Here is a 10,984-nt window from a genome sequence, read left to right on the forward strand (position 1 = left end):
CTAGGTTGTATTCGTAGTGACGTCTGTGTTGACTCACCAGTGCAAGAGCCTGCTATGTCTCCTCTGGGTTGATCTTTATTTTATACACCATTTGTGTGCGCGTGTGTATGTGTGGTTATGGGTGAATGTATGTAAATGTATGCATTTTCAATGAATTTTCTCTGCATCCACAATAAAAAGCAAGTTTAATGGAGAAGCCTCCTGGAGTTTTTCCTTTTTTATGCTTTCTCTCTCTTAAAAATATATTATTTTAATTAAATTTCCCCATAATTACATAACATATTTGTTTCACGAAGGGCTTCCCACTCACACTCCCATAGTGTTTTTATTCAAACCCCTTTCTTTCTTTCTTTTTTGAAATCTTTTTTATTTGATTCCCCCCACCCCCCAGTACAGAGTTATAAGAATCCAAATATATATCCATATATAGAGATTTCTCCGAATCTCAGGACTCCCCCTCCCTGCAGTCCCATTTTAAACATTTAAAACTGTATCTTTTCGCAGACTCTAACTTTTATATCAATCCATATTGTCCATGGTGATTGTTACACTACAAGTGAAATCAAAGTCTTGCCAAGGTTTCCATCTGCTTACAGTGGTCTCTTAAATAACTTATAATTTCCCCCCATTCTTTTGTAAAGAAGAAGAAGAAAAAGAGTTTGGATTTGATTTCCCGCCTTTCACTCCCCTTCAGGAGTCTCAAAGCGGCTAACATTCTCCTTTCCCTTCCTCCCCCACAACAAACACTCTGTGAGGTGAGTGGGGCTGAGAGACTTCAGAGAAGTGTGACTGGCCCAAGGTCACCCAGCAGCTGCATGTGAAGGAGCGGGGAAGCGAACCGTGTTCCCCAGATTACGAGTCTACCGCTCTTAACCACTACACCACACTTGCTTCCTGAGTTTTCCAGTTGGTTTTGCCATATTGGCATAGTCCATCAGCTTAGTTTGCCATTCCTCTCTGGTAGGGACTTTGTCTTCTTTCCATCTCTGGGCTAGCAGCATCTGGGCGGCTGTTGTTCCATATATAAAAAGTCTTTTCTGCTCCTTTGGGATGTCAGTACCTATATTTCCTAATAAAAAAGCTTCTGGTTTTTTTTTAAAGTTAATTTAAACATTCCCCGCCCCCCCCCCCGTTTCATTATATATCATCTCCCAGAAAGCTTTTACCACCTTACAGGTCCACCACATATGACAAAAAGTGCCTTCTTTTTCTTTACATTCCCAGCAGGTATTTGTACTTGTCACTTTTGCCAGCTTAAAGTAAAGGTAAAGGTACCCCTGCCCGTACGGGCCAGTCTTGACAAACTCTAGGGTTGTGCGGCCATCTCACTCAAGAGGCCGGGGGCCAACGCTGTCCAGAGACACTTCCGGGTCACGTGGCCAGCGTGACAAGCTGCATCTGGTGAGCCAGCGCAGCACACGGAACGCCGTTTACCTTCCCACTGGTAAGCGGTCCCTATTTATCTACTTGCACCCGGGGGTGCTTTTGAACTGCTAGGTTGGCAGGCGCTGGGATCGAGCAACGGGAGCGCACCCCGCCGCGGGGATTTGAACCGCCGACCATGCGATCGGCAAGTCCTAGGCACTGAGGTTTTACCCACAGTGCCACCCGCGTCCCCTCTTTGCCAGCTTAGTTGGGGTCAAATACCACCGGTACAACATTTTCATATAGTTTTCTTTCAAAGTACAACATGCCGTGAATTTCAGGTCTGTTTTCCATAACCTATCCCAATCTCCCATGGAATATTATGTATTCAAACCCTTTTGTACTGCATTACATAGCAAATTCTTATCTATTACCAAAATCCATGCAATACAATTTTTTTAAACCATCTCAAGTGAGGTCTTCATTGGATGTTGGATGGAAGAAACTACCCAAACAGTACTCCATATGTGCCAAGGAACTGCAAACTGGGAAACAGGATCCATGGGGTGTTCTGATATGATGACCCATGGAATACTGCAGCAGCATGGCTCATTCAAGTCTTGCTTCTCCACAGCCACTGAACATGGCTTTAGATTCCATCATGCATAGGTAAAGGTAAAGGGCCCCCTGACCATTAGGTACAGTCGTGGCCGACTCTGGGGTTGCGGTGCTCATCTCGCTTTATTGGCTGAGGGAGCCAGCGTACAGCTTCCGGGTCATGTGGCCAGCATGACTAAGCCACTTCTGGCGAACCTGAGCAGTGCACGGAAACGCCGTTTACCTTCCTGCCGGAGTGGTACTTGTTTATCTACTTGCACTTTGACATGCTTTCAAACTGCTAGGTTGGCAGGAGCAGGGACCGAGCAATGGGAGCTCACCCTGTCGCGGGGATTCAAACCGCTGACCTTCCAATCAGCAAGTCCTAGGCTCTGTGGTTTAACCCATAGCGCCACCCGCGTCCCTCCATCATGCATACTGTGTCCCTCCATCATGCATACTGAATGCCAATTATGCATGGGCTGTTTTGCGTTATGTGAAGTCACCCATCAAACTGGTGAGACTCCTTATGGGGTCCTCGCTGCAAGATCACATTCACCCGGTGCTATACCAGCTGCACTGGCTCCTGGTGGAGTACAGGATCAGGTTTAAGGTGCTGATTTTAACCTTTAAAGCCCTATACGGCCTAGGACCCTCGTACCTACGGGACCGCCTCTCCTGGTATGTCCCACAGAGAAACTTACAGTCTTCAAATAAAAACATCCTGAAGGTCCCAGGCCATAGAGAGGTTAGGCTGGCCTCAACTAGAGCCAGTTGAAAGACATATATCTAGTTAGCACAGCAAGATATTTTGGAATACAGGGATGCCGTATTATACACATTGTCTGCATTTCAGCGTTGGGAAGCCACACATGATGGTTTGTTTATTACGGTAACTGTACAGCCTATTGGCCATAGGCCAGGGATTTAATCTTTGTGAAGTTTCTACGTCGTTTCATATCTATGTTGTAGACATACATGATGTTTATTTAGTACCTTGACTTTATTTGCTCTTTTGCATCTATTGATCGGTTGGGGAAGGCTTGCCTCACAATGACAGAGCACAATACAACAAGCAAGAACCAAATGCACCCAAAAAGTCATAAAACATCATTTGGTGACATAAGAGTACCAGCTGCTGGTAAGGGAAAATGTCATCAGCTGTGACATTTCCCATCACAATGCCTGTGATGCAGAGTTAAGTCACCCTGGGTAAAATTCCCCATTTTAGGGTGCGAACCCAGGCTAACCTATCCACTTTGGTTCCCTGGCTGACATCATTCTTAAGAAGAATATTTATTAAATTTGGGGATGTTGCAGAATTCTGGAAGGTTCGCTGGCTATGAAGGACTTGCTCACCAATTTATTGGCAGCTAGGAAGTGGAAGGGGGCAAGCAGAATATAAAATGGAAGAATGGTATTAAGAGGTGTGGGATATAGCTATTCATGATAAATTAACATGTGCCGGTAAATTAATTAATAATAAATTAACATGCTTAATAATAAATTAACATGCTGTGGGTTAAACCACAGAGCCTAGGACTTGCCAATCAGAAGGTCGGCGGTTCGAATTCCTGCAATGGGGTGAGCTCCTGTTGCTCGGTCCCTGCTCCTGCCAACCTAGTAGTTTGAAAGCACGTCAAAGTGCAAGTAGATAAATAGGTACCACTCTGGCGGGAAGGTAAACGGCGTTTCCATGCGCTGCTCTGGTTCGCCAGAAGCGGCTTAGTCATGCTGGCCACATGACCCAGAAGCTGTACACCGGCTCCCTCGGCCAATAAAGCGAGATGAGTGCCGCAACCCCAGAGTCAGCCACGACTGGACCTAATGGTCAGGGGTCCCATGTTAAAGACCTTAACATGCCATAAGATGAGGAATATGCAGGAGAAATGATTTCGAGGAGATATAGAGGGTGTTTGTAGAATTTGTAGTGTTAAAACAGAAAGGGGTGAAACCATTGCAAGAGGTGTTGAAATTTTCAGAAGTTGGATAGTTACAATGTAATGGTCTGGGTGATGGGGTACATATTTTTGTTCTTATTTATATATGCGTATTACCTTGTCAAAATAAAAGAAGAAGAAGAATTCAAATGAAAATAGAAACAGGGGCAGGAATGGCTGGTGCTCGCTTACTCAACCCCTGTCCAGAATCAAAATCAATCCCACGAAATTGGTATTTGCTGTTGCTGCTGATTTCATCTCGCAAATTATTTGCAATTGCCTTCCCCTCCATTTGGATCACGTTTCCTTGGCATTGAGATGAGCAGGGTTGGAGCAACATAATGATAACATAATTTACATAATGAAGCTGAGGGGGTTTATAGCAAGACCTGCATTCGTGGCCACATGGGACTGAAAGAAGGTGTGAAGGTTTTGTTTAGAGATTATGGTATTCCCTCACATGGAGGATGTGGACAGAAAGACAGAAGAAACCATTTTTTAACCGCCATACCCAGATCATAGGATGATTGGGAGGGAACAGACATAGAAGTTATCAGAGACTGGGATGTTCCCTTCAGGCCAAAGTATATTCTAGCGCATGAAGGAGAATTCAAAGACTGATGCTGCTGCAACCAAATACCTTGAAACTTTATTCAGATGGTACATTGAGAAAGGTTATGGAACCATCGTGCAATGTTTTGTCATGTGTGGTGGAATTGTAAAATAATCAAAAAGTATTGGGAAATAATTTATAATGAAATGAAGAAAATGTTTCAAATAACGTTTGTTAAAAAAACCAGAAGCTTTTCTTTTAGACATTAAAAAGCTAAAGGGACCCCTAAAGGGTCCAATTGTAGCCGACTCTGGGGTTGCGGCGCTCACCTCGCTTTACTGGCCGAGGGAGCTGGCGTACAGCTTCTGGGTCATGTGGCCAGCATGACTAAGCTGCTTCTGGCGAACCAGAGCAGCACACAGAAATGCCATTTACCTTCCCGCCAGAGCGGGACCTATTTATCTACTTGCACTTTGACGTACTTTCAAACTGCTAGGTTGGCAGGAGCAGGGACCGAGCAACGGGAGCTCACCCCGTCGTGGGGATTCGAACCTCCCACCTTCTGATTGCCAAGACCTAGGTCTGTGGTTTAACCCACAGTGCCACCCACGTCCCATCTTTTAGGCATTACAGGACAAGAATTACCAAAACAACTGCGTAAGAGGAAGATTAAGAGATAAAGATAATAGAGAATTTAGAAAAGACTGGAATCCATTTATACAGTAATTGAAGAAACATTGTAAAGGAAAAGACGCACTGGCAGGGTTTGAATAAACACAATTAAGGAAAAGATCTCAAAAAGATATTGAAATACAATTAGAAAGATGATTAGAAGTATACCTACAAAAGAGATTATGAAGTTAGGTAGAACAACAATAGCAGAAGAAATAAATGCATCAAAAAACCAGAAGGAGAAGTTGGGGAAAGTCCCTGGGGTAGGGGGGACGAGGGATAGGGGTGTGTGATTTATGGCTTTTTTGGCTTTTTTCCATTATACGATGTCATTATGTTGACTGAATATAAAATGGTAAAATCTAATAAATGGAAAGGTCATGGAAAACATGCTGTATGCTGAAAGAGAATTATATGAAAATGATGTGCTGGTGGTATTTGACTCCTAGTCAGTTAGCAAAAATGTATAGAACTAGTACAAATACCTACTGGAAATGTAAAGAAAAAGAAGGTACCTTTTATCACATGTGGTGGTCATGTAAGGCAATAAAAGTATTCTGGGAAATGATATATAATGAAAAGAATGTTATATAAGATATATAACTGAAAAGAATAAAAAAAAATAAAACTTTATTTGCATACCCAACAGGCCATAGCATCAAAGGACAAACACCAACAGAAGTACATTACAAATATAGTTAAAATCTTGTGACCTATTAAAACCCTAGGTAAATTAATAATCTCAGTACTTAAAACTTGGCAGAAGTAATAAAATAATAGTAATAAAACATAATGATAATAATCATAAAAACCCAGGCGAGGAATCCGGGTGACCACACTGATATCATTCAGATACCAGCTCTCAGTCTCATTGCTCTCTCGATAAATTTGGCAACCTTCTCTGTTGTCGAGCTGTTCTGGTCGGCTAGAAGTGAGCACAATTTGGCTTCGCAAGAGCGGCCGGGGATGGCAGATAGGAGCGGCGTGATGGTCTCGTCCCTGAGATTTTTATATAGGGAGCAAGACAAGAGAACGTGTGACGCCGTCTCTACATAGCCAGCTCCACAGGGGCAGAGCCGGTTCTCAAATGGAATTTTTTGATATCTACCTTCAAGAACAGCTGACGGTAACATATTTAGTCTGGCCAGTGTAAAGGCCCGCCTAAGTTTTGGAATGGTTAAGGTAGACAAATAAGGTGCCCGAAAATCAAAATGGGAGGGGGGCAGATAAGCGTACCAAGCACTAAATTTCTTAATATAGGCCAGATTATTCTGCTGCTCAATATCCTTCAAGCGCTGATCGATAATGGTTTTTGCCTTGGGGAGACCCACTTTCAGGAGATGCTGTGCTTGTAGGCCACATGTAAGTAGTTTTTGATGCACTACTTTGGACCACCGACTTCTATGAGCGTCTCGTGCTACTAGAGGTAATAGTCCGGATGGGTTTAAATTTAAACGAAGCCAATAGTTGAATGTTCTTATCCAGGTCCGGGTCTCGATGGAGAGGAGGCCGGTCTCCAGCCGTAGGGCCGCATTTGGTACGCATGATGGAACGGCTAGAATCTGTCTTAGGAATTTAGACTGGACCGTTTCGAGTGTGCGGCAATGATTTCCCGTCCAGATTTGGGCCCCGTAGAGTAGTTGTGCCAAGGGTTTTGCTTGAAAGACCTCCAAAGCTGCTGGGATATGTCTTCCCCCCTTCGTAAAGTAAAAGCGAGACAGTATTTTGACGCTTTGAGATGCTTTTTCCCTAGCATATTTATGGTGGGCCTCCCAGGCCCCTGTTGACTGGAAAACTACTCCGAGGTATTTGAAAATTTTGACCTGTTCTATTGGCTGATTGTCCATCTCCCATCTGTGATGTCTGTGTCTCCTAGCGAAGACCATGACTTTAGTTTTTTGGTGATTAACCACCAATTGATCTCTCCTGCAGTAAGCTGAGAATTCTCTTAGTAGCCTTTTGAGGCCTACTTTAGTTCGTGATAAGAGAACCGCGTCGTCCGCATAGAGGAGCACTGAAATTGATTTTTCGGCCGGTTTGGGGGCATGGAACTCTGGGGATGTTAGGTGTTTGACCATGTCATTGATATATAAGTTAAATAAGGCTGGGGCTAGAATGCAACCCTGCTTGACTCCTTTGGTGGCTGGTACAGGGCCAATTAGTTGCCCATTTACTGAGGCTCTTACATATAACTTGGAGTCTTTATATAGGCTTTTTATCAAGAATAGTAATCTTTTGTCAATGTTGGTAGCATTGAGTTTCGCCCAGAGTTTGATTCGTGAAATCGAGTCAAAGGCCGCCTTTAGGTCAATAAATGCTGCGTATAGAATCCCACGTGTTTTGTTGACATATTTGTCAATGAGATGTGCTAATACGAAGCAATGGTCTATTGTTGTTCTGCCCTGTCTGAAGCCGGCTTGCTCCTCTGCCAGAACTGCCTCAGTTTCCATCCAGTCGATTAGTTTAATGTGGAGGTGTTTGGCGTACAATTTGCTGGGAATGGGGAGGAGGCTGATGGGTCTGTAGCTCGCTGGATCTGCCATAGGAACCCTTTTTATAGATTGGGATGATTACTGCCTCTGTCCAGCAACCAGGGATTATGCCTGTTGAATCGATGTATGTAAATATTGACGCCATTATAGGAGCCCACCAACTGGTATTGTTCTTCAGGAGCTCTGCTGGAATGTAGTCTATGCCCGGGGCTTTGTTGTTTTTCAGTTGGGCAATTAGTTTCCCCACCTCCTCTATGGAGACAGGAGGCCAATATGGTAAATTCTCAGAGTAGGCACTTGGATCGTTGTGCTGAGCTTTGTCATCATAGAAGAGGGTTTGGAAATATTTCATCCACTCCTGGGGTTCTACAGTGCATGTGGGACCAATCTGCTCTTGGCCCAGGATCCCCCTAATGGTGCGCCAGAAGGAGGTTGAGTCTTTGTCATTCGAGGCCTTCACTAGTCTACACCAGGCCATTCTCTCGGCTTTTTGTTTTTTTACCTTTAATAGCTGTTTGTAATTTCGTCTTAAATAGATGTAGGCCATAAATAGCGAGGGTGCTCCGGTGTTTCTGTAATTCCGATAGGTTGATCTCAGACGTTTCCTTGCTTGTCTACACTCCGAATCAAACCAACTCTCTTGATCCTTTGCCCGCTTTGTAACAGAGTTAAGTATCTCAGTTGTTAGGAAGGTCTTTAGTCTTGCTAATAACTCGTTGAACGAGTCCATGGCCTTTGCCCCGGTATTGGCTAATACAATGGCTGAGTAGATGGTCTTCACGTCTTCCGAATGGAGGAGGTGAGTTAACTCTGTATTAAGCATGGGGGACCATTTAATGCTTCTGGGGAACTGCAAAGAATGTTTAAAGGAACTTTTGTTAAAAAAACCAGAAACTTTTCTATTAGGAATGATAGGTACAGATGTTCCAAAGTAGCAGAAAAGACATTTTATGTACGTCACAACAGCTGCACAGATGCTACCAGCTCAGGGATGGAAAGAAGGAAGTGTCCCCACCAGAGAAGAATGGCAAACTAAGCTGATGGACTATGCAGAAATGGTGAAGCTGACTGGAAAGCTCAGGAACCAAGAGGACAAAAACTTCAAAAAAGAATGGGACAATTTTATAATCGATTTACAAGACCATTGCAAGCAGATGAAAACATTAGCAGGATTTTGATCTCACTTGTAATGTAACAAATATTATGGACAATGTGGATTGATATAAAATATAGATTACAGAATAATATGCAGTTGTAAATGTTGGCAATAGGACCCATGGAGGGGGTGGGGGTAAGTCATGAGTTTCAGGGTAATCATGAGTAATTCAGAGTAATGGATGGATACGTATTTGCATTGTTATAATTTTATATTTGTAAAATCAAATAAAAATGATTTCAAAAAAAAAGAAACTTTAGAGGAAGGCTGGGGAAATTCAGACTGTCTAGTCCTCAGGACTCTTCCTTCCCAGACCACATCTCTCACCAGCCCTGTTCCAATACCCACTTAAAGTGCTTTTCATTGGCTGAGTCCTTGAACAGAATCAGGCAGATCTGGGGCAATCCAAGCTTTGCTAGGCAGCTGGACTGGTGACTGGGAGTGGCCACTGAGACCATATAACACCAGTCCTGAAAGATCTACATTGGCTCCCAGTACGTTTCAGAGCACAATTCAAAGTGTTCGTACTGACCTTTAAAGCCCTAAACGGCCTCGGTCCTGTATACCTGAAGGAGTGTCTCCACCCCCATCCTTCAGCCCTGATACTGAGGTCCAGCTCCGAGGACCTTCTGGTAGTTCCCTCCCTGCGAGAAGTGAGGTTATAGGGAACCAGGCAGAGGGCCTTCTCGGTAGTGGCACCTGCCCTGTGGAACGCCCTTCCACCAGATGTGAAGGCAATAAACAACTATCTGACTTTTAAAAGACAACTGAAGGTGGCCCTGTTTAGTGAAGTTTTTAATGTCTGATGCTGTAGGTTTAATATTCGGTTGGAAGCTGCCCAGACTGGCTGGGGAAACCCAGCCAGATGGGCGGGGTATAAATAATAAATTATTATTATTATATTATGTGGGGACAGCCCTGGACCACTTCAATACAGCACAGTCAAATTCTGCATAGACTACTTTCTTTTGATGCTTCTAGTCAGTGCTTTCCCCCCCTCAGGGGGACACAGGGGGACGTATACCCCTAAACATTTTGTGAATCTAAGCTTGGCCTCACTGAGGGGCAGTATTTCAATATGAGTAGGAAAATGAGAGTACCCCTAAACATTTTTTTATAGGAAAAAAAACACTGCTTCTAGTGCCCTTCATCTGAGCACGCAATGTGTGCAAAAAATTGTAGCTCATGGAATCTTGGAAGAATTCATTCTCCACCTTTGAAGTATTTCTTCTGAGTAAGAATTGCTATCTTTGGTGGCTCAGCATGTTCTCTCCTAGGGATGGACAAATTGGTCCATTGCAGGTTTTCTTAGTTTCTCATCTTCCCAGTCTTAAACTCGGTTTTTACACATTTACACAGCAATCTGCCAAGAATTCTTTTTTTTCCTCTTTAACTCAACCTTCATGAAAATTTGCCAGCATTTTAGGGCAAATTCCTCCCAATACAGTGGTACCTCGGGTTAAGTACTTAATTCGTTCCGGAGGTCTGTTCTAAACCTGAAACTGTTCTTAACCTGAAGCACTACTTTAGCTAATGGGGCCTGCCGCTGCACCGCCAGGGCACAATTTCTGTTCCAATCCTGAAGCAAAGTTCTTAACCTGAGGTACCATTTCTGGGTTAGCGGAGTCTGTGACCTGAAGCGTCTGTAACCTGAAGCGTATGTAACCTGAGATACCACTGTATACACATTTTTGTATGTAGCCGTGAATAATATATGCGTTTCGGCAGTTATCTTCACAAATAGACGCATTTTTGTACGTGTTGGAGAACAGCATCACAAAATTCAAAGAAGTGCAAATTTCAGTGGATAGTTGTGTTCCAGCTTCAAAAACTAGGTAGTGTTACCATGGCCTTCACAATGTGCCTGTCACAAGAATTGTTGGCGCAGAGACTAACAGGTTACTTCTGCTATGATGGAAGCAAAGACCACCCGCCCCCTTTAAACATTGCAGTTGATCAGCTTATATTGATACTTCTCTTAAACTTCGAGAGTACAGTGGTACCTTGGGTTAAGAACTTAATTCGTTCTGGAGGTCCGTTCTTAACCTGAAACTGTTCTTAACCTGAAGCACCACTTTAGCTAATGGGGCCTCCCACTGCCGCCGCACCATTTCTGTTCTCACCCTGAGGTAAAGTTCTTAACCTAAGGTACTATTTCTGGGTTAGCGGAGTCTGTAACCTGAAGCGTATGTAACCTGAAGCGTCTGTA

At 43.6% G+C, this 10,984-nt stretch overlaps 1 long non-coding RNA gene across 1 annotated transcript in view; it reads right to left on the bottom strand.

Moving 5' to 3' along the window:
• Positions 1–10,984, bottom strand: part of LOC310661854 — a 292,087-nt gene that overhangs the window by 163,365 nt on the left and 117,738 nt on the right. The gene's annotated exons all lie outside the window — the stretch shown is intronic.

Source organism: Podarcis tiliguerta (genome assembly GCF_965153285.1).
Source record: "Podarcis tiliguerta genome assembly, chromosome: 13".
In the NCBI taxonomy this organism is placed as follows: Eukaryota; Metazoa; Chordata; class Lepidosauria; order Squamata; family Lacertidae; genus Podarcis; species Podarcis tiliguerta.